Source organism: Aegilops tauschii, chromosome 4 (assembly GCF_002575655.3).
Source record: "Aegilops tauschii subsp. strangulata cultivar AL8/78 chromosome 4, Aet v6.0, whole genome shotgun sequence".
NCBI lineage: Eukaryota > Viridiplantae > Streptophyta > Magnoliopsida > Poales > Poaceae > Aegilops > Aegilops tauschii.
In genome coordinates, this window is record NC_053038.3 from 479,817,245 (window position 1) to 479,839,465 (window position 22,221).

General features: G+C 42.7%; 1 long non-coding RNA gene across 2 annotated transcripts; it reads right to left on the reverse strand.

Moving 5' to 3' along the window:
- Positions 1-16,485: 16,485 nt before the first annotated feature.
- Positions 16,486-20,189, reverse strand: LOC109738662 (uncharacterized). 2 transcript variants are annotated; one of them, XR_012182536.1, is made up of 5 exons: positions 19,416-20,189; positions 19,156-19,339; positions 17,763-17,850; positions 17,002-17,600; positions 16,486-16,807 (listed from the first exon to the last, which is right to left on the reverse strand). It is a non-coding gene; the product is annotated as an uncharacterized lncRNA (long non-coding RNA). The 2 variants fall into 2 exon arrangements; XR_012182535.1 differs by having other exon boundaries at positions 16,486-17,600.
- Between the last annotated feature and the right edge of the window lie 2,032 nt (positions 20,190-22,221).

The following is a 22,221-nucleotide window of genomic DNA, read 5'->3' on the forward strand; positions in this document are numbered from 1 at the left end:
AAGTCCCAAGCACCTTGCAAGCAAGAGTACTTGGCACTTGGGGGCTAATGCATATCGCTTGTGTCTCTTTTTACTATGATGACCCGGTTGTGTTGTCAACGGTCACAGCCGGCTCATGGGGGATACACAGATAAGCTCTCTTTTATAAACAATGGTAAACAGGACCGGCTCATTCATGTTGATTAAATCGGCCCTTGGGGACTACGGATGCAATACTAATTATTTAAATCCAGTTTAACTATAATAGTGATAGCCAGCCTTGGAAGGATTATACTACAGATGATTATGAATTATTCTAAGTCTACAGCATATTCAATCTTATCATACCCAGTACACTTGGGGGCTGGCAGGATGTACATAACTTATTTAAGCAGGAGTTCATACCTCATATTTTTGATGCATTTGCTTCACCATATCAATCTCAAGATCATGGTTGGTGTGTATTTGGTTGAGATAGCCAGAGAGTAATTTGCTACCACTCAGTTGAGAATACTGGGCGACATCAAATCTCACTTTCCGCTTTTCAATGAATTCTTGTTTAGCGGAATGTTTGGTCAAGACAGTTGGATTTGCCGGTTCTGTAAAGCCGGTGCCAGTGATCATAACATCGGCGTGAGTTTCTGACGGCTTGAGGGGGCTTGATGATTCAGTATTCAAAGGATTGAGTTTTGTTTGATCGTCAGATAGGTCAGGGATTTCTGGCGGGCTATCATGAACAGGATCTTCCAGTTGTTTCTCAGAAACATCTGATGCTGGGACTTGCTGCTCCAGTTCATGGACCTTAGGATCTTCAACTGGCTTGGTCACCTTCACCTTCTTACTAGGTTTTGCTTGGCCACTGCATGGGTTATGACAAGTCAGTACACATTTAAGAACATAAGGAGGTAGAAGATAAAGAAATTGTTATTACCCAGGGGCAGTCTTGAAAGCCGGCAATTGGGTCTGTGATGAATCGCCGGAGGAAGAGTGAGAAATCTCCTAGTAATTTGAATCGGAAGAATTAAGCGGCTGGCGAATGAGACCCGCCAGTGGATAAAAAGAGTTTAAGTTCGGAAGGACCTCGTTTTGACGTTTCCGACGAGCTGGAGTATTTGGTAAGCCGGAGGATAACTCTTCACCTCCGTTGTTCCGAGTCTGCTGCCGGTTCTCGTGCTGCAGTTGCTTCAAAAGAAAGTGAGGATCCAAATGAGCTAAGGGGTGTGAAAACCTTACTTTCCGGGTTATTCGTCAAATTTTTTGTCTTGGCAAAGGCTCTGAGTCAGAGGAAATAATCATTACCTCTTCTTCAACTGCTTGGCTGGCCCCCGTGTCATCCTGACAACAATCAGTGTCAATAAGATAATTGAAAAAGGAGCCAAGGGAGTCAAGGGCTACCTCCGACTCAGAATTGTCATTCAATTCAAACATATCAAAAGTGCTTGATTTCTTCTTAGTTCTCTTGGTGGTTTTCTTGGCGGCTTTCTTGGCAGCCCTGGCCTTTTTGGCAGCTTCATGGTCATATTTTGCCTTCCAAAAATCAGATTCAGCCCGTGGAAGTCAGCAAAGTTGAGTTAATAGAATATTTGACTAATGAGACAAAAGTAAAGAAAGTTAGAGACTCACATCCGGTGGCGGGTTAAGCTTGCAGAAAGGATTCAGACCCACTTTGTTGCAGTCTTCTAGATCTTCATTTAGAAGAGTCTTTGTCATTTCGGTGATCGCTTCATCAGTCAAACACACGGAGCTGTGGCGTAGAGGATCCTTTAGGACACCCGTGTAAGTACACATTAAGCCGGGTCGGCGGCTTAAAGGGATAATCCGCCAGGCAACCCAGCACCGAACCAAGTCAATTCTAGTCAAACCATTTCCCAGCAGAGCCTTGACCTTCGCAATAGTGGGAGCAGGCTTTTTACGTTCAGCAGCGGTAAGCTTTTCAAGAAGATGATGTTTTGTGTCAAGGCGTTGGGCACAATAACCCGGCAATGGATTCTCATCAGCCGGAGAGGTATCTTTGCAATAAAACCATGTCTGATTCCAGTCTTTTGGGTGACTCGGCAAGTAAGCATAGGGGAAGATGGCATCTCTTCTTCGTTGAATTGAGATTCCGCCAAGTTCCAAGCTCGGTCCATAGGTAAACTCGTTTTGGCGGTTTAAATAAAAATACTCCCTAAAGAGTTCAACGTTGGGCTCTTCTTGAAGCTATACTTCGCAGAAGACTTGAAAGTTGCAGATGTTTGACACGGAATTGGGTCCGATGTCTTGAGGATGGAGTTGAAAAAAGTGCAGAACGTCTTGGAAAAATTTATAACCGGGTGGTGAGAAGCCCCGATTCATGTGACCAGTAAAAACAATGACTTCATCATCCTTTGGCCGAGGTCTTTCTTCGCTTGGATCAAGGGCGCGATAATGCACGACACTCTTTACTGGCAAGTACCCGATTTTGACAAAGTCTTTCAAAGTGTTCTCAGTGACAATGGAGGGAACCCAGTTACATGAAGTGACTGTTTTTGGTGGCATTGCGAATGGAGAAGCCTAAAGGAAAGAAAAATTTTGCCGGTTCAAATTGATTCATTAAGCCGGAAATAAAAAGCAGCAGTATATATTCAAAATGGTGGCTTAAATGGGGCCTAATGATATATGGGTAATTATAAGCCGGTTATGAAAGCCGCCATGACAAGCACTGGAAGTCAAGGTCTGATCAACAGCAAATTTTACTAAGTGTTGGGACAAACAGGTTTCAACAGATTGGAGCTATAAAATTGGATCTGCAGCAGTTCAGAGAAATGAAATAAAATATAAACCTAAGGTGGCGGCAGCAGAAAAGTGGGGATGCCCAGATGAGATCTGTTGCAATGAGGATATGTTCTGATATTAAAAACCAAGTGCTAAAACTACTACCGCACAAGATTGGTGTCGTTTTCAGATCAAAACTATGCAATCTAAGAAAGAGAAGGAGGAACGATGATGAACACCGACGAACAAGGAAGCCCTAAGGCAGATCTGTTAGGAGGAAAAGTGAAGACTGACTGATGCTGATGAACAGCGGAGGAGCGCCGCAAGGTTCTCGTTCGTTCAGGGTGATGCAGCGGCCGGAGTCGAAGTAGTGGACGAAGGTCGACGGCGGCGGAGTTCGGGCGCGCTGGAGCGTTGCAAGGAGGAAGAGGAAGGCGAGAAGGCAAAAGGGGGAGAGTGAAAAGAGGACCCGTGGCCCTATTTATAAGGCTGGAAGGATAAGTGGCAGGTGCGGGAATCAAGGAGACAAGAAAATGGATACGTGACGGCGCGAGCGCCTCGATTTTTAGAGGTTCATTAAAAGGAAAAGATTTATTAAGATTTGAGCCATAATATTAATAACAGGTGACGTCATGGCGGGTCGCCGCAATCTCAGGAGATGACGTCATGGCGGGTCGCCGCAATCTCAGGAGATGACGTCATGGCGGGTTACAATACAACGCAGGAAGATGAAGAAGGATTTTTCTAAGTATTGAAGATTGACATGAACAAGTTCAAATCAACCTGGGGCCTAATGTTGGGGATATGACTATTGGATATGACCCGCCCAGGAGGGGCCGGGTTATCCCAATGGCGGTTTATCTAAACAAAGCCCATGAGTATGTTGAAGATGGCGGTTCATGAAGTAGGCCTGTTAAAGGGCCCAAACCCGAAGGCGGCTTAAGGCCCGTGAAGTGTAAACCGTCATGTATATGTAACTTGTATTGTAAGGCATGTAAGATAAGTCATCGGGCCGGACACGTTTGTATGAGCGGGCCGGGACTCTGTAAACCGCGAGGCGTCAACCCATGTATATAAGGGGACGACCCGGTAGCGGTTTAGGGCAACAGAGAACAGATCGAAAGCTAGGTCAAGCGTATTCGCCCCCGGTAATCGAGACATAAGCAATACCACCTCAAACTGGAGTAGGCATTTACCTTCACCGCAGGGGGCCGAACCAGTATAAACTCCCGTGTCCTTTGTCCCGTTTAACCCCTCTAAGCTAACCTGGTGCGATGGCTCCACGACTAAGTCCTCACACTAGGACATCTATCGTGCTAAACCCACGACACTCTCCCTCCTTTCCCCTTTCCCCTCTCCGTAAGATGGAAGGAGGGGGGCGAATCCTACTAGGTTTAGCGTCCTAGTAGGACTCCCCCCCCATGGCGCGCCTCCCCCTTGGCTGGCCTCCTCCTCCCCCCTCCTTTATATACATGGGCAGGGGCACCCCAAAGAGCAACAGACAATCTCTTAGCCGTGTGCGGTGCCCCCTCCACAGTTTAACACCTCGGTCATATTGTCATAGTGCTTAGGCAAAGCCCTGCGCCGGTAACTTCATCATCACCGTCGCCACGCCGTCGTGCTGACGGAACTCTCCCTTGACCCTCTACTGGATCAAGAGCTCGAGGGACATCATCATGCTGAACGTGTGCTGAACACGGAGGTGACATACATTCGGTACTTGGATCGTGAAGACGTTCGACTACATCAACCGCGTTACTAACCGCTTCCGCTTTCGGTCTACGAGGGTACGTGGACACAGTCTCCAGTCTCGTTGCTATGCATCTCCTAGATAGATCTTGTGTGATCGTAGGAATTTTTTTGAATTAGTATGTTCCCCAACACTTCTCTACTTCCCGCGCCAAAACCACGACGACGAAGGAAGGAACTGCCGGCTGACTTTACACCTAGGCGCAGTTTCTGTATTGCGCGCGTTGACCTTGGTCTTTGAAGGAAATATGCCCTAGAGGCAATAATAAAGTTATTATTTATTTCCTCATATCATGATAAATGTTTATTATTCATGCTAGAATTGTATTAACCAGAAACATATTACATGTGTGAATACATAGACAAACATAGTGTCACTAGTATGCCTCTACTTGACTAGCTCTTTAATCAAAAATGGTTAAGTTCCCTAACCATTAACATGAGTTGTCATTTGATTAACAGGATCACATCATTAGGAGAATGATGTGATTGAATTGACCCATTCCGTTAGCTTAGCACTTGATCATTTAGTATGTTGCTATTGCTTTCTTCATGACTTATACATGTTTGTACGACTATGAGATTATGCAACTCCCGTTTATCGGAGGAACACTTTGTGTGCTACCAAACGTCAGAACGTAACTGGGTGATCATAAAGGTGCTCTACAGTTGTCTTCGAAGGTACTTGTTGAGTTGGCGTATTTCGAGATTAGGATTTGTCACTCCGATTGTTGGAGATGTATATCTGGGCCCTCTCGGTAATGCACATCACTATAAGCCTTGCAAGCAATGTGACTAATGAGTTAGTTGCGGGATGATGCATTACGTAATGAGTAAAGAGACTTGCCGGTAATGAGATTGAGCTAGGTATTGAGATACCGACGATCGAATCTCGAGCAAGTAACATACCGATGACAAAGGGAACAACGTATGTTGTTATGCGGTTTGACCGATAAAGATCTTCGTAGAATATGTGGGAGCCAATATGAGCATCTAGGTTCCGCTGTTGGTTATTGACCGGAGACGTGTCTCGGTCATGTCTACATAGTTCTCGAACCTGTAGGGTCCGCACGCTTAAAGTTTGGTGATGATCAGTATTATGACTTTTGTGTTTTGATGTACCGAAGGTAGTTCGGAGTCCCTGATACGTCTCCAACGTATCTATAATTTTTTATTGTTCCATGCTATATTATATTCTGTTTTGGATGTTTAATGGGCTTTATTATACACTTTTATATTATTTTTGGGACTAACCTATTAACCGGAGGCCCAGCCCAAATTGCTGTTTTTTGCCTATTTCAGTGTTCGAAGGAAAGGAATATCAAACGGAGTCCAAACGGAATGAAACCTTCGGGAACGTTATTTTCGGAACAAACGTGATCTAGAGGACTTGGAGTGGACGTCAAGAAACGAACAAGGAGGCCACGAGGCAGGGGGCGCGCCTACCCCCCCTGGGCGCGCCCTCCACCCTCATGGGCCCTTCGTAGCTCCACCGACCTACTTCTTCCTCCTATATATACCTACGTACCCCCAAACCATCAGCAGAGGAGCCAAAACCCTATTTCCACCGCCGCAACCTTCTGTACCCGTGAGATCCCATCTTGGGGCCTTTTCCAGCGCTCCGCCGGAGGGGGCATCGGTCACGGAGGGCTTCTACATCAACACCATAGCCTCTCCGATGATGTGTGAGTAGTTTACCTTAGACCTTCGGGTCCATAGTTATTAGCTAGATGGCTTCTTCTCTCTCTTTGGATCTCAATACAAAGTTCTCCTCGATTCTCTTGGAGATCTATTTGATGTAACTCTTCTTTTTGCGGTGTGTTTGTCGAGATCCGATGAATTGTGGGTTTATGATCAAGATTATCTATGAACAATATTTGAATCTCCTCTGAATTCTTTTATGTATGATTGGTTATCTTTGCAAGTCTCTTCGAATTATCAGTTTGGTTTGGCCTACTAGATTGATCTTTCTTGCAATGGGAGAAGTGCTTAGCTTTGGGTTCAATCTTGCGGTGCTCGATCCCAGTGACAGTAGGGGAAACGACACGTATTGTATTGTTGCCATCGAGGATAAAAAGATGGGGTTTATATCATATTGCATGAGTTTATCCCTCTACATCATGTCATCTTGCTTAAAGCATTACTCTGTTCTTATGAACTTAATACTCTAGATGCATGCTGGATAGCGGTTGATGTGTGGAGTAATAGTAGTAGATGCAGGCAGGAGTCGGTCTACTCGTGATGCCTATGTACATGATCATACCTAGATATTCTCATAACTATGCTCAATTCTATCAATTGCTCGACAGTAATTCGTTTACCCACCGTAATACTTACGCTATCTTGAGAGAAGCCACTAGTGAAACCTATGGCCCCCGGGTCTATTTTCCATCATATTAATCTCCCAACAACTAGCTATTTCTGGCGCCGTTTATTTTTCTTTCTTTACTTTTTAACTTTATCATAAAAATACCAAAAATATTATCTTATCATCTCTATTAGATCTCACTCTCGTAAGTGGCCGTGAAGGGATTGACAACCCCTTTATCGCGTTGGTTGCGAGGTTCTTATTTGTTTGTGTAGGTGCGTGGGACTCGAGCGTGGTCTCCTACTGGATTGATACCTTGGTTCTCAAAAACTGAGGGAAATACTTACGCTACTTTACTTCATCACCCTTTCCTCTTCAAGGGAAAACCAACGCAGTGCTCAAGAGGTAGCAAGAAGGATTTCTGGCTCCGTTGTCGGCGAGTCTACTCACAAGTCAAGACATACCAAGTACCCATCACAAACTCTTATCCCTCGCATTACATTATTTGCCATTTGCCTCTCGTTTTCCTCTCCCCCACTTCACCCTTGTCATTTTATTCGCCCTTTTTCCGTTCGTCTTTTCGTTTGCCTTGATGTCTTACTTGGCTCGTTTGCTCGTTTGGTTGGAATAGTTGAGTATTTATTGCTAAACAGAGAACCTAAGACCTATGGATCCTCATCCGCTTGCTAATATTTTTAAGAGATCCAATTTTGATGAACCAATTTCTAGTGATTTGAGTTCACTAGATTATCTTTATGAGGTTTTGCTTGAAATTCATGAATCTGAAAATTGCGATGAAAAAATTTATGAAGAGATTCATGATAGCTCCTTGAATAAAAAGCATGATTGCCATGATTTACTATAAATTCTCTTGATGTCGATTGTGCTAATAATATGCAAAACCCTAAGCTTGGGGATGCTAGTTTTGCTATGTCTACTACTTGTTGCAATGATCATGATTGGGGTGATTCTTCTTATGATCTTGAAAATTTATTTAAGCCCCATGATGAATATGAGATTGATAATAGTTTTTGCAACAATATTGAAAGTGGGTTTGGAAGAGTGTCAACTTTAGATCCCACATATTTGGAGAATGTTCAATCTTATGGTATTTTTGATAAAAGAGGGTTTGGAGAGGTCATGACTTTAGTTAATGATAATCCCACTATTTTGGAAGAGTGTCAACTTCGCATGCATGTGGATTGTGTTAAGAATATGTTATGTGATAGCTATTTTGTTGAATTTTCCTATGATCCTACATGTAAATATTATGAGAGAAGAAAATATGGTTGTAGAAATTTCCATCTTACTAAATTACCTCTCGTCATGTTGAGATTGCTTTTGTTTCTTTCTTCTTCCTTGCATATGCTAGATCTTGCTCGCCTTGATAATTTATTTGCTTATAAAATACCTATGCATAGGAATTATGTTATACTTAAGTGTGTTTTTCATATGTTTTATGATGCTCTCTTTGTGCTTCAATTCTTGTCTTTCATGTGAGCATCATTAAAATTATCAATGCCTAGCTAAAAGGCTTTAAAGAAAAGCGCTTGTTGGGAGACAAACCAATATATTTCCTTTCTGTTTTCGAATAAATATTTGTTCTAGCCTCTGGTTAGGTTTGTTTTTATGTTTTAATTAGTGTTTGTGCCAAGTGAAACCTATATGATCTTCTTGGATGATAGTTATTTGATCTTGCTGAAAATTCCAGAAACTTTCTGTTCACGAAAACAATTGTTAAAAATCACCAAAACGTGATAAAATACTGATTCCAATTGCAGAAGATCAATAAACAGATTATTTAGGTCGTCCTATTTTGGTAGATTTTTCTGAGTTCCATAAGTTTGCGTTAGTTACATATTACTACAGACTGTTCTGTTTTTGACAGATTCTGTTTTTCGTGTGTTGTTTGCTTATTTTGATGAGTCTATGGTTAGTAAAATAGTTTATAAACCATGGAGAAGTTGGAATACAGTAAGTTTAACACCAATATAAATAAAGAATGAGTTCATTACAGTACCTTGAAGTGGTGTTTTGTCTTCTTTCGCTAACGGAGCTCGCGAGATTTTCTGTTAAGTTTTGTGTTGTGAAGTTTTCAAGTTTTGGGTAAGGATTTGATGGATTATGGAACAAGGAGTGGCAAGAGCCTAAGCTTGGGGATGCCCAAGGCACCCCAAGGTAAATCTAAGGACACCGAAAAGCCAAAGCTTGGGGATGCCCCGGAAGTAGACCTGGCCATACCTCGGGCCGGGTCGGGCTTCGGGCCGGGCCTAGCCAAGCCCGATGCAAAAAACCCAGGCCCGGGCACGGCCCGGCCCGGCCATCGAGCCTGTTTTCTGGGCCCAAGCCCGGCCCGAACACAGAAAAGCCCGTCGGGCTCCGGGCCGGCCCGGCCCGACCTTCAGAAAAGTGCAAAAACGACGGGCCCGGGCCCAGCCCGGCCCGGCCACCGGGCTCAAAATCTAGGCCCGAGCCCGGCCCGGGAGCAGCGTTGGGCCGGGCCTGGTCGGGCTTTTTCGGGCCGGGCTGACCGGGCCGGGCTTCCCATGGCCAGGTATACCCGGAAGGCATCCCCTCTTTCGTCTTCGTCCATCGGTAACTTTACTTGGAGCTATATTTTTATTCACCACATGATATGTGTTTTGATTGGAGCGTCTTGTATGATTTGAGTCTTTGCTTTTAGTTTACCACAATCATCCTCGCTGAATACACTTTTGAGGGAGACACACATGATTCAGAATTTATTAGAATACTCTATGTGCTTCACTTATATCTTTTGAGCTATATAATTTTTTGCTCTAGTGCTTCACTTATATCTTTTAGAGCACGGCTGTGGTTTTGTTTTATAGAAACTATTGTTCTCTCATGCTTCACTTGTATCATTTTGAGAGTCCTACAAAACAGCATGGTAATTTGCTTAAATTGAGAAATTAGTCCTAATATGATAGGCATCCAAGATTAGTAAAAACTTTCTTATAAGTGCGTTGAATACTAAGAGAAGTTTGATGCTTGATGATTGTTTTGAGATATGGAGGTAGTGATATTAAAGTTGTGCTAGTTGAGTAGTTGTGAATTTGAGAAATACTTGTGTTGAAGTTTGCAAGTCCCGTAGCATGCACGTATGGTAAACGTTGTGTAACAAATTTGAAACATGAGGTGTTCTTTGATTGTCCTCCTTATGAGTGGCGGTCGGGGACGAGCGATGGTCTTTTCCTACCAATCTATCCCCCTAGGAGCATGCGCGTAGTGCTTGGTTTTTGATGACTTGTAGATTTTTGCAATAAGTATGTGAGTTCTTTATGACTAATGTTGAGTCCATGGATTATACGCACTCTCACCCTTCCATCATTGCTAGCCTCTTCGGTACCGTGCATTGCCCTTTCTCACCTTGAGAGTTGGTACAAACTTTGCCGGTGCATCCAAACCCCGTGATACGATACGCTCTATCACATATAAACCTCCGTATATCTTCCTCAAAACAGCCACCATACCTACCTATTATGGCATTTCCATAGCCATTCCGATATATATTACCATGCAACTTTCCACCGTTCCGTTTATCATGACACGTTTCATCATTGTCATATTGCCTTGCATGATCATGTAGTTGACATCGTATTTGTGGCAAAGCCACCATGCATATTATTCATACATGTCACTCTTGATTCATTGCCCATCCCAGTACACCGCCGGAGGCATTCATATAGAGTCATACTTTGTTCTAGTATCAAGTTGTAATCATTGAGTTGTAAATAAATAGAAGTGTGATGATCATCATTCATAGAGCATTGTCCCAAAAAAAAGGAAAGTCCCAAAAAAGGAAAGAAAATAAAGAAGGGACAATGCTACTATCCTTTTTTCCACACTTGTGCTTCAAAGTAGCACCATGATTTTTTATGATAGAGAGTCTCTTGTTTTGTCACTTTCATATACTAGTGGGAATTTTTTGTTATAGAACTTGGCTTGTATATTCCAACAATGGGCTTCCTCAAATGCCCTAGGTCTTCGTGAGCAAGCAAGTTGGATGCACACCCACTTAGTTTCTTTTGTTGAGCTTTCATGCATTTATAGCTCTAGTGCATCCGTTGCATGGCAATCCCTACTCCTTGCATTGACATCAATCGATGGGCATTTCCCTAGCTCGATGATTAGTCGCGTCAATGTGAAACTTTCTCCTTTTTGTCTTCTCCACATAACCCCCATCATCATATTCTATTTCACCCATAGTGCTATATCCATGGCTCCCGCTCATATATTGCGTGAAAGTTGAAAAAAGTTTGAGATTACTAAAGTATGAAACAATTGCTTGGCTTGTCATCGGGGTTGTGCATGATGAGAGCATTCTTGTGTGACGAAAATGGAGCATGACCAAACTATATGATTTTGTAGGGATGAAATTTCTTTGGCCATGTTATTGTGAGAAGACATAATTGCTTAGTTAGTATGCTTGAAGTATTATTACTTTTATGTCAATATTAAACTTTTATCTTGAATCTTTCGGATCTGAATATTCATACCACAAATAAGAGAATTGCATTGAAAATTATGCTAAGTAGCATTCCACATCAAAAATTCTGTTTTTAACATTTACCTACTCGAGGACGAGCAGGAATTAAGCTTGGGGATGCTTGATACGTCTCCAACGTATCTATAATTTTTGATTGTTCCATGTTATATTATATTCTGTTTTGGATGTTTAATGGGCTTTATTATACACTTTTATATTATTTTTGGGACTAACCCATTAACCGGAGGCCCAGCCCAAATTGTTGTTTTTTGTGTGCCTATTTCAGTGTTTCAAAGGAAAGGAATATCAAACGGAGTCCAAACGGAACAAAACCTTCGGGAACGTGATTTTCGGAACAAACGTGATCCTGAGGACTTGGAGTGGACGTCAAGAAACGAACAAGGAGTCCACGAGGCAGGGGGCGCGCCCTCCACCCTCGTGGGCCCCTCGTAGCTCCACCGACCTACTTCTTCCTCCTATATATACCTACGTACCCCCAAACCATCAGCAGAGGAGCCAAAACCCTATTTCCACCACCGCAACCTTCTGTACCCGTGAGATCCCATCTTGGGGCCTTTTCCGGTGCTCGTCCGGAGGGGGCATCGATCACGGAGGGCTTCTACATCAACACCATAGCCTCTCCGATGATGTGTGAGTAGTTTACCTCAGACCTTCGGGTCCATAGTTATTAGCTAGATGGCTTCTTCTCTCTCTTTGGATCTCAATACAAAGTTCTCCTCGATTCTCTTGGAGATCTATTTGATGTAACTCTTCTTTTTGCGGTGTGTTTGTCGAGATCCGATGAATTGTGGGTTTATGATCAAGATTATCTATGAACAATATTTGAATCTCCTCTGAATTCTTTTATGTATGATTGGTTATCTTTGCAAGTCTCTTCAAATTATCAGTTTGGTTTGGCCTACTAGATTGATCTTTCTTGCAATGGGAGAAGTGCTTAGCTTTGGGTTCAATCTTGCGGTGCTCGATCCCAGTGACAGTAGGGGAAACGACACGTATTGTATTGTTGCCATCGAGGATGAAAAGATGGGGTTTATATCATATTGCATGAGTTTATCCCTCTACATCATGTCATCTTGCTTAAAGCATTACTCTGTACTTATGAACTTAATACTCTAGATGCATGCTGGATAGCGGTCGATGTGTGGAGTAATAGTAGTAGATGCAGGCACGAGTCGGTCTACTTGTCACGGACGTGATGCCTATATACATGATCATACCTAGATATTCTCATAACTATGCTCAATTCTATCAATGGCTCGACAGTAATTCGTTTACCCACCGTAATACTTATGCTATCTTGAGAGAAGCCACTAGTGAAACCTATGGCCCCGGGGTCTATTTTCCATCATATTAATCTCCCAACAACTAGCTATTTCTGGCGCCGTTTATTTTTCTTTCTTTACTTTTTATCTTTATCATAAAAATACCAAAAATATTATCTTATCATCTCTATCAGATCTCACTCTCGTAAGTGACCGTGAGGGATTGACAACCCCTTTATCACGTTGGTTACGAGGTTCTTATTTGTTTGTGTAGGTGCGTGGGACTCGAGCGTGGTCTCCTATTGGATTGATACCTTGGTTCTCAAAAACTGAGGGAAATACTTACGCTACTTTACTGCATCACCCTTTCCTCTTCAAGGGAAAACCAACGCAGTGCTCAAGAGGTAGAAGTCCCGGATATGATCACGGACATGACGAGGAGTCTCGAAATGGTCGAGACGTAAAGATCGATATATTGGACGACTATGTTCGGACACCGGAAGTGTTTCGGGAGGTTGCGGACATTTACCGGAGTACCGGGGAGTTACCGGAACCCCCCCCCCCCCCCGGAGTATATTGGGCCTAATGGGGCTTAGTGGACAAGAGGAGGGGCGGCCAGGGCAGGCCGCGCGCCCCCTCCCCCTCTAGTCCGAATTTGACAAGAAGGGGGGGCGGCGCCCCCCTTTCCTTCCCCTCTCTCTCCTCCTTCCCCCTTCTCCTACTCCTACTAGGAAAGGAGGAGTCCTACTCCCGGTGGGAGTAGGACTCCCCCCTTGGCGCGCCCTCCTTGGCCGGCCGCCTCTCCCCCCTTGCTCCTTTATATACGGGGGCAGGGGGGCACCTCTAGACACACAAGTTGATCTGTTGATCTCTCCCAGCCGTGTGCGGTGCCCCCCTCCACCATATTCCACCTCGGTCATATCGTAGCGGTGCTTAGGCAAAGCCCTGCGTCGGTAGAAACATCATCACTGTCATCATGCCGTCGTGCTGACGGAACTCTCCCGTGAAGCTCTGCTGGATCGGAGTTCACGGGACGTCATCGAGCTGAACGTGTGCTGAACTCGGAGGTGCTGTACGTTCGGTACTTGGATCGGTCGGATCGTGAAGACGTATGACTACATCAACCGCGTTGTGCTAACGCTTCCGCTTTTGGTCTACGGGGGTACGTGGACAATACTCTCCCTTCTCGTTGCTATGCATCACCATGAGCTTGCGTGTTCGTAGGAATTTTTTTGAAATTACTACGTTCCCCAATAGTGGCATCCGAGCCAGGTTTAGGCGTAGATGTTATATGCATGAGTAGATCACAAGTGAGTTGTGGGCGATACAAGTCATACTGCTTACCAGCATGTCATACTTTGGTTCGGCGGTATTGTTGGATGAAGCGGCCTGGACCGACATTACGCGTACGCTTACGGGAGACTGGTTCTACCGACGTGCTTTGCACACAGGTGGCTGGCGGATGTCAGTTTCTCCAACTTTAGTTGAACCGAGTGTGACTACGCCCAGTCCTTGAGAAGGTTAAAACAGCACTAACTTGACGAACTATCGTTGTGGTTTTGATGCGTAGGTAAGAACGGTTCTTGCTCAGCCCGTAGCAGGCACGTAAAACTTGCAACAACAAAGTAGAGGACATCTAACTTGTTTTTGGAGGTCATGTTGTGATGTGATATGGTCAAGGCATGATGCTATATTTTATTGTATGAGATGATCATGTTTTGTAACCGAGTTATCGGCAACTGGCAGGAGCCATATGGTTGTCGCTTTATTGTATGCAATGCAATCGCCCTGTAATTGCTTTACTTTATCACTAAGCGGTAGCGATAGTCGTAGAAGCAATAGTTGGCGAGACGACAACGATGCTATGATGGAGATCAAGGTGTCGCGCCGGTGACGATGGTGATCATGACGGTGCTTCGGAGATGGAGATCACAAGCACAAGATGATGATGGCCATATCATATCACTTATATTGATTGCATGTGATGTTTATCCTTTATGCATCTTATTTTGCTTTGATTGACGGTAGCATTATAAGATGATCTCTCACTAAATTTCAAGGTAAAAGTGTTCTCCCTGAGTATGCACCATTGCCAAAGTTCGTCGTGCCGAGACACCACGTGATGATCGGGTGTGATAAGCTCAACGTTCATCTACAACAGGTGCAAGCCAGTTTTGCACACGCAGAATACTCGGGTTAAACTTGACGAGCCTAGCATATGCAGATATGGCCTCGGAACACTGAGACCGAAAGGTCGAGCGTGAATCATATAGTAGATATGATCAACATAGTGAGGTTCACCATTGAAAACTACTCCATTTCACGTGATGATCGGTTATGGTTTAGTTGATTTGGATCACGTGATCACTTAGATGATTAGAGAGATGTCTATCTAAGTGGGAGTTCTTAAGTAATATGATTAATTGAACTTAAATTTATCATGAACTTAGTACCTGATAGTATTTTGCTTGTCTATGTTGTTGTAGATAGATGGCCCGTGTTGTTGTTCCGTTGAATTTTAATGCGTTCCTTGAGAAAGCAAAGTTGAAAGATGATGGTAGCAATTACACGGACTGGGTCCGTAACTTGAGGATTATCCTCATTGCTGCACTGAAGAATTACGTCCTAGAAGCACCGCTGGGTGCCAGGCCTGCTGCAGATGCAACTGACGATGTTAAGAATGTTTGGCAGAGCAAAGCTGATGACTACTCGATAGTTCAGTGTGCCATGCTTTACGGCTTAGAACCGGGACTTCAACGATGTTTTGAACGTCATGGAGCATATGAGATGTTCCAGGAGTTGAAGTTAATATTTCAAGCAAATGCCCGGATTGAGAGATATGAAGTCTCCAATAAGTTCTACAGATGTAAGATGGAGGAGAATAGTTCTGTCAGAGAACATATACTCAAAATTTCTGGGTATAACAATCACTTGATTCAACTGGGAGTTAATCTTCCTGATGATAGTGTCATTGACAGAATTCTTCAATCACTGCCACCAAGCTACAAGAGCTTAGTGATGAACTATAATATGCAAGGGATGGATAAGACAATTCCCGAGCTCTTCGCAATGCTAAAGGCTGCGGAGGTAGAAATCAAGAAGGAGCATCAAGTGTTGATGGTCAACAAGACCACCAGTTTCAAGAAAAAAGGGCAAAGGGAAGAAGAAGGGGAACTTCAAGAAGAACAGCAAACAAGTTACTGCTCAAGAGAAGAAACCCAAGTCTGGACCTAAGCCTAAGACTGAGTGCTTCTACTACAAGCAGACTGGTCACTGGAAGCGGAACTGCCCCAAGTATTTGGCGGATAAGAAGGATGGCAAGGTGAACAAAGGTATATGTGATATACATGTTATTGATGTGTACCTTACTAGAGCTTGCAGTAGCACCTAGGTATTTGATACTAGTTCTGTTGCTAATATTTGCAACTCGAAATAGGGACTACGGATTAAGCGAAGACTGGCTAAGGACGAGGTGACGATGCGCGTGGGAAATGGTCCCAAAGTCGATGTGATCGCCGTCGGCACGCACTACAACATGACCTCACCTATAGCAACGCTTTTTTCCGTATCTAAAAGTCCATATATCCGTTGCTATGTCTTTACCAATGGTTTGGGATGCGTTGCCTTAGCCAGCGTTGCTATCGCATAATGCAACGCATATACTACCGTTGGTAAAAGGGAGTTGCAAGAGTACAACACATAAAACAGACTTCTACAACACTTCTATACGTTGCTGCTGAATATACCAGAATCCAAATCTCATTGATTGACAATAGATAATTTGCCACGATTTAGGTGTTTGTACATATATAGTGTGAATAATAATAATAATAATAATAATATATTTATATAACAGCAATTGAATTAATGATCCACATAATGGTGATAATTATGTATACCAAGCTAGGAAAAGACAAGAAACAATATACTCACAAGAGGAAGAAATCATATATTGGATAAAATTGTTGGATTACAGTAGTGGATATTACAGGAGGAAGAGCATCCAAATGTGATGCATATCTAAATATTTTCTCGACAAAGAAACTTAAACTAAAAGCATCCATCAACATCCCTGATACTTAACTAAAACATAACCGAGGAACATCATCGAATAGGAACAACATCCCTACAACTTAACTAAAACTGAATGCGTCCATCATCATCATCATGAACTGGAAGATCATCATCATCATCACATTGCAGTGTACTTGCCATGCACCCATATAATCATCCATGTATCTTTTGAATCTACAAAGAAAATAACAAAATGAACCGTTAACACACAGTGCATTAAGAAGTAAGAACCACTTTGCGCAAACTTACTGCTCATCAACACATTTTTTTTGGTCTGGACAGCAGTCTAATAGCAAATAAGAAGAAAAAAATAAACAAGATAGCACTACAATTTGAACAGAAATTCGTATGTGATTATGAGAAGATACCAGCATGAGTGTTAGTTGTCCTTGATGACTAATCCAGACGCCACAATATATGACACAACCTGCAGAAAACATGGCTAAATAAAATTATATGGACATTAGCCTAAGTGCTGATGTGCATAGGGCAATGTGATTGACAGTACCACTTCTCGTTTCTTCTCTAGTTAGTTAGCAAACTGGACCAAAACGGTTTGTCATCTGAAACTGAACCAAAATATATATTTCTAGTTGGTTTCAGTCATCCAACAGGAAATAGGGAAACCTATAAGTGCTCACCACGCTTTGAAACAAACCTACAACCCCAAATCCACTAAAATGAATTTACATGGTCATCACCAGCCTAGAGATCCATTGCTAATTCTTTACATCTACAGTAAAACTGTTTTCAGTGAACCAACAGATCTATTTATTTCTAAATAAATCCACTGAAACCTACAGCCCCAAATCTTATAAATGTGCGTCGACAACAGCACAGAACCTAGCACAGCTCAATGGCCATGGACACAACGAGCAGTAGCACGGTAAGGAGAGGGAGAGAGTGTACCTTCCTTGGCATCGTCAATGACTTTCTCCACGAACTCGACTTGCTCCATGGCGTCCCCCTGCATCGAGTTGGAATAACTAGTTGATTTTAATTATGCTAAGATTCTTTCATGTGAAACTAAATAGTGGAACTAATACATGCAGCACACAATATAGGCCCGCAGTTTCTGAAATCCAACCAAAAAAAAGAAGTAGGTTGTCTACCAGGCCATGCCTTGTACCTTCAGTTCGGTTTCAACTCTGGTATGATGTCTCGTGAGAGGAACAAAAATACAACGAAGTCAAATATTGTCGTCGGTAGGACCTTACCTGCCAATTCAAAAAAGATAATGCTGACTTATCATGGGATCATCATCAAGAACATGCACACTGTTGTTCAAATTCTTACTATGGCAGTCATTACGTTATTGTTCAACGATGAGTAAATATTTTTTGGGACAATGAACAAAAAGAGATGGTTCAAACTCTAGACCCAGAAATGGATGGTTGTAAATCGATAGGGTGTATATTGTTCTAGGTACATAATATTGGGCAAAACACACTAATTTGTATTGAAATTGCTGAAAGAGTAACTAATTTGTAGTGGAATGGCCAAAAGAGTACCTTATATAGGGACAACTTGTAGGTGATTATTTCCTTGTAGTGTATTTCATGAGTACAGGCTGATAGTATTAAAAAATAATAGTCCATCAAGGTTATCCTTGTGTCTAGTTTGTTCTTTCCCTTTCCGTATAGAATTTGCAGAACTAAACCATTAGTTCTTTCCAGATTTTATACATGTAATAGGCAGAATAGAAGTCATTCCTGACTATTAGTGGGGAATAGTATCCGAAGAAATACATCTATAGAAACACTATGTCCTGAACTCATGTTAACCACAATAACAATATCCTTTTTAGTTGAAAAGGCAAACTTCTAATATTTAAATATTATTCATGATTTTTAAAGGATACATCGAGATACCATGTTGACAAAAAGGCAGTCAAAAAGATAATACAACTGTGATTATTTTGACTAGAAGTGGATATGAATACAGAACAAAATTTATATTGGACACTGTACTGAGATAACACTACATCAGCTCCGAGCTGTAACAGAAGTACCCATATTATTTTCGGAAAGCAAGGGAAAGCTTCTAACTTACCGCCAAATAGTGGTTCAAATATTCATCACTTGGTAATAATTAAAAACACCTTGCTGATGCTATAGTCGTACATAATAATCATATGTGGGAAACTTGAAGATCAACTTTTATTTCGGAAGGGAAACAGGAGCAGAATCTTCAAAATATAAATCAATAACTAACCATTAAACAGCAAAAGAAATAATTCCGCTCAGTTTCAAACCAACGTGGTAATACATAAGGAACCATATACATATCGTGGCTGTAGTATGTGCACAGCAAGCCATCGTATACTAAGTTAAGATGTACAACAGAAATAGTATATTTATGCTTCATCTGTTCAAATTACACGGGAGAACATTATAAGATGAAGAAATTCCACAAAGCAGCAGTATTTTTCAGTAAAGAAAATAAAAAATCTAATGGTCAAATTGATAAGAGGATTTTACACATATGTTTATTTTTCTTCAATGGGGACATGAGCGTCTTACCTGATCTAACGGGGCCAAACCTGAAGATAGGAACTGAGTCACGTCCATGACTGGACAATGGAGGACTTGGTTACTTCCATCATGTCACCCATGTCGTAGGCAGCACCTATGGTTAGGATTGGTTTTCAGTTGGGATTGGTTTTCCCTGTAGAGAGAAGGGATATACAGCCAGTTGGTTGCACGTCTACAGGAGAAGAAAAGAGCAGAGGTTAGAGAAAGAGGGAGATAAATGATGAAACCAGGGGAGGGGGTGCACTCACCGGACGAGAGGAGGACGACATGGCCACCGGCGTCGGAGCCGACGCCCGAACCCTAGCTATGGGGTAGGGTCGCGGGTAGGCTTTGGTGTCCGCGAGGGCCGGATCTAGCCATATGGGAGGGCGCCACAATGCGAGGGGGCCTGGGGCTGTGCTTCGCGGTGGCGAGATTCGCCGGACGTCGCTTGAATCAGCCGCCGCAGGTTGAGCAGCGAGGAGCCGCGTGAAGAGAGAGATGGGTCGCGAGAGGGATGGGTGGGTAGGGATGATGTGGATCCGGCAGCCTCCGGAGCTGCAAGGTAGGAGGAGGGGAGGGGGAGGGCCGGCAGCGAGGTGGATCGGAGGGGGAAGACAAAGTGGTGGTGGCGGCGGTTTGGGAGAGATAAAGGGCGGGGGCTCTGTTTCTCGCGCGTCTCTTTCTCTCTCTCCTTTCCTCAGTTTTTTTTCTCAATTGTACCACGATAGGGTAATGAGCTGCAACTCTACATCGCATATGCTGCATCGCTTATATGCGTGTCTATGGAAAATTTTGCAACATATGGTCAACACGTTGTTGAATTTGTATTGCTTTACAGAGGATATCCTTGTAGTGACGCTACCTCTACATCTACCTTCGGGATTAGTTTTTTACCTAAATAATTGTTATTTGGTGCCAGCGTTGAGCATGAACATTATATTTGGATCTTGTTTGATGTGATACGGTTATTCATTTAAATTTGAGAATAATGGTTGTTCTATTTATATGAGTAATATCTTTTATGATCATGCACCATTGAAGAGTGGTCTATTTGTGTTAAATCTCGATAGTAGTGACACACATATTCATAATGTTGGAGCCAAAAGATGCAGAGTTGATAATGATAGTGCAACTTATTTGTGGCACTGCCGTTTGGGTCATATTGGTGTAAAGCGCATGAAGAAACTCCATACTGATGGACTTTTGGAATCACTTGATTATGAATCACTTGTACTTGCGAACCATGTCTCATGGGCAAGATGACTAAAACGCCATTCTCCGGAACAATGGAGCGAGCAACAGATCTGTTGGAAATCATACATACTGATGTATGTAGTCCGATGAATATTGAGGCTCGCGGCGGGTATCGTTATTTTCTCACCTTCACAGATGATTTGAGCAGATATGGGTATATCTACTTAATGAAACATAAGTCTGAAACATTTGAAAAGTTCAAAGAATTTCAGAGTGAAGTGGAAAATCATCGTAACAAGAAAATAAAGTTTCTACGATCTGATCGTGGAGGAGAATATTTGAGTTACGAGTTTGATCTACATTTGAAACAATGCGGAATAGTTTCGCAACTCACGCCACCTGGAACACCACAGCGTAATGGTGTGTCCGGACGTCGTAATCGTACTTTACTAGATATGGTATGATCTATGATGTCTCTTACTGATTTACCGCTATCGTTTTGGGGTTATGCTTTAGAAACGGCTGCATTCACGTTAAATAGGACACCATCGAAATCCGTTGAGACGACGCCTTATGAACTGTGGTTTGGTAAGAAACCAAAGTTGTTGTTTCTTAAAGTTTGGGGTTGCGATGCTTATGTGAAAAAGCTTCAACCTGATAAGCTCGAACCCAAATCAGAGAAATGTGTCTTCATAAGATACCCAAAGGAAACTGTTGGGTACACCTTCTATCACAGATCCGAAGGCAAGACATTCATTGCTAAGAATGGATCATTTCTAGAGAAGGAGTTTCTCTCGAAAGAAGTGAGTGGGAGGAAAGTAGAACTTGATGAGGTAACTGTACCTGCTCCCTTATTGGAAAGTAGTTCATCATAGAAACCGGTTCCTGTGACACCTACACCAATTAGTGAGGAAGCTAATGATATTGATCATGAAACTTCAGATCAAGCTACTACCGAACCTCGTAGGTCAACCAGAGTAATATCCGCACCAGAGTGGTACAGTAATCCTATTCTGGAGGTCATGTTACTTGACCAAGGCGAACCTACGAATTATGAAGAAGCGATGGTGAGCCCAGATTCCGCAAAATGGCTTGAAGCCATGAAATCTGAGATGGGATCCATGTATGAAAACAAAGTGTGGATTTTGGTTGACTTGCCCGATGATCGGCAAGCCATAGAGAATAAATGGATCTTCAAGAAGAAGACTGACGCTGACGGTAATGTTACTGTCTACAAAGCTCGACTTGTTGCAAAAGGTTTTCGACAAGTTCAAGGAGTTGACTACGATGAGACTTTCTCACCCGTAGCGATGCTTAAGTCTGTCCGAATCATGTTAGCAATAGCCGCATTTTATGATTATGAAATTTGGCAAATGGATGTCAAAACTGCATTCCTGAATGAATTTCTGGAAGAAGAGTTGTATATGATGCAACCAGAAGGTTTTGTCGATCCAAAGGGAGCTAACAAAGTGTGCAAGCTCCAGCGATCCATTTATGGACTGGTGCAAGCCTCTCGGAGTTGGAATAAACGTTTTGATAGTGTGATCAAAGCATATGGTTTTATACAGACTTTTGGAGAAGCCTGTATTTACAAGAAAGTGAGTGGGAGCTCTGTAGCATTTCTGATATTATATGTGGATGACATATTGCTGATTGGAAATGATATAGAATTTCTGGATAGCATAAAAGGATACTTGAATAAGAGTTTTTCAATGAAAGACCTCGGTGAAGCTGCTTACAGACCGGGCATCAAGATCTATAGATATAGATCAAGACGCTTGATAGGACTTTCACAAAGCACATACCTTGACAAAGTTTTGAAGAAGTTCAAAATGGATCAAGCAAAGAAAGGGTTCTTGCCTGTGTTACAAGGTGTGA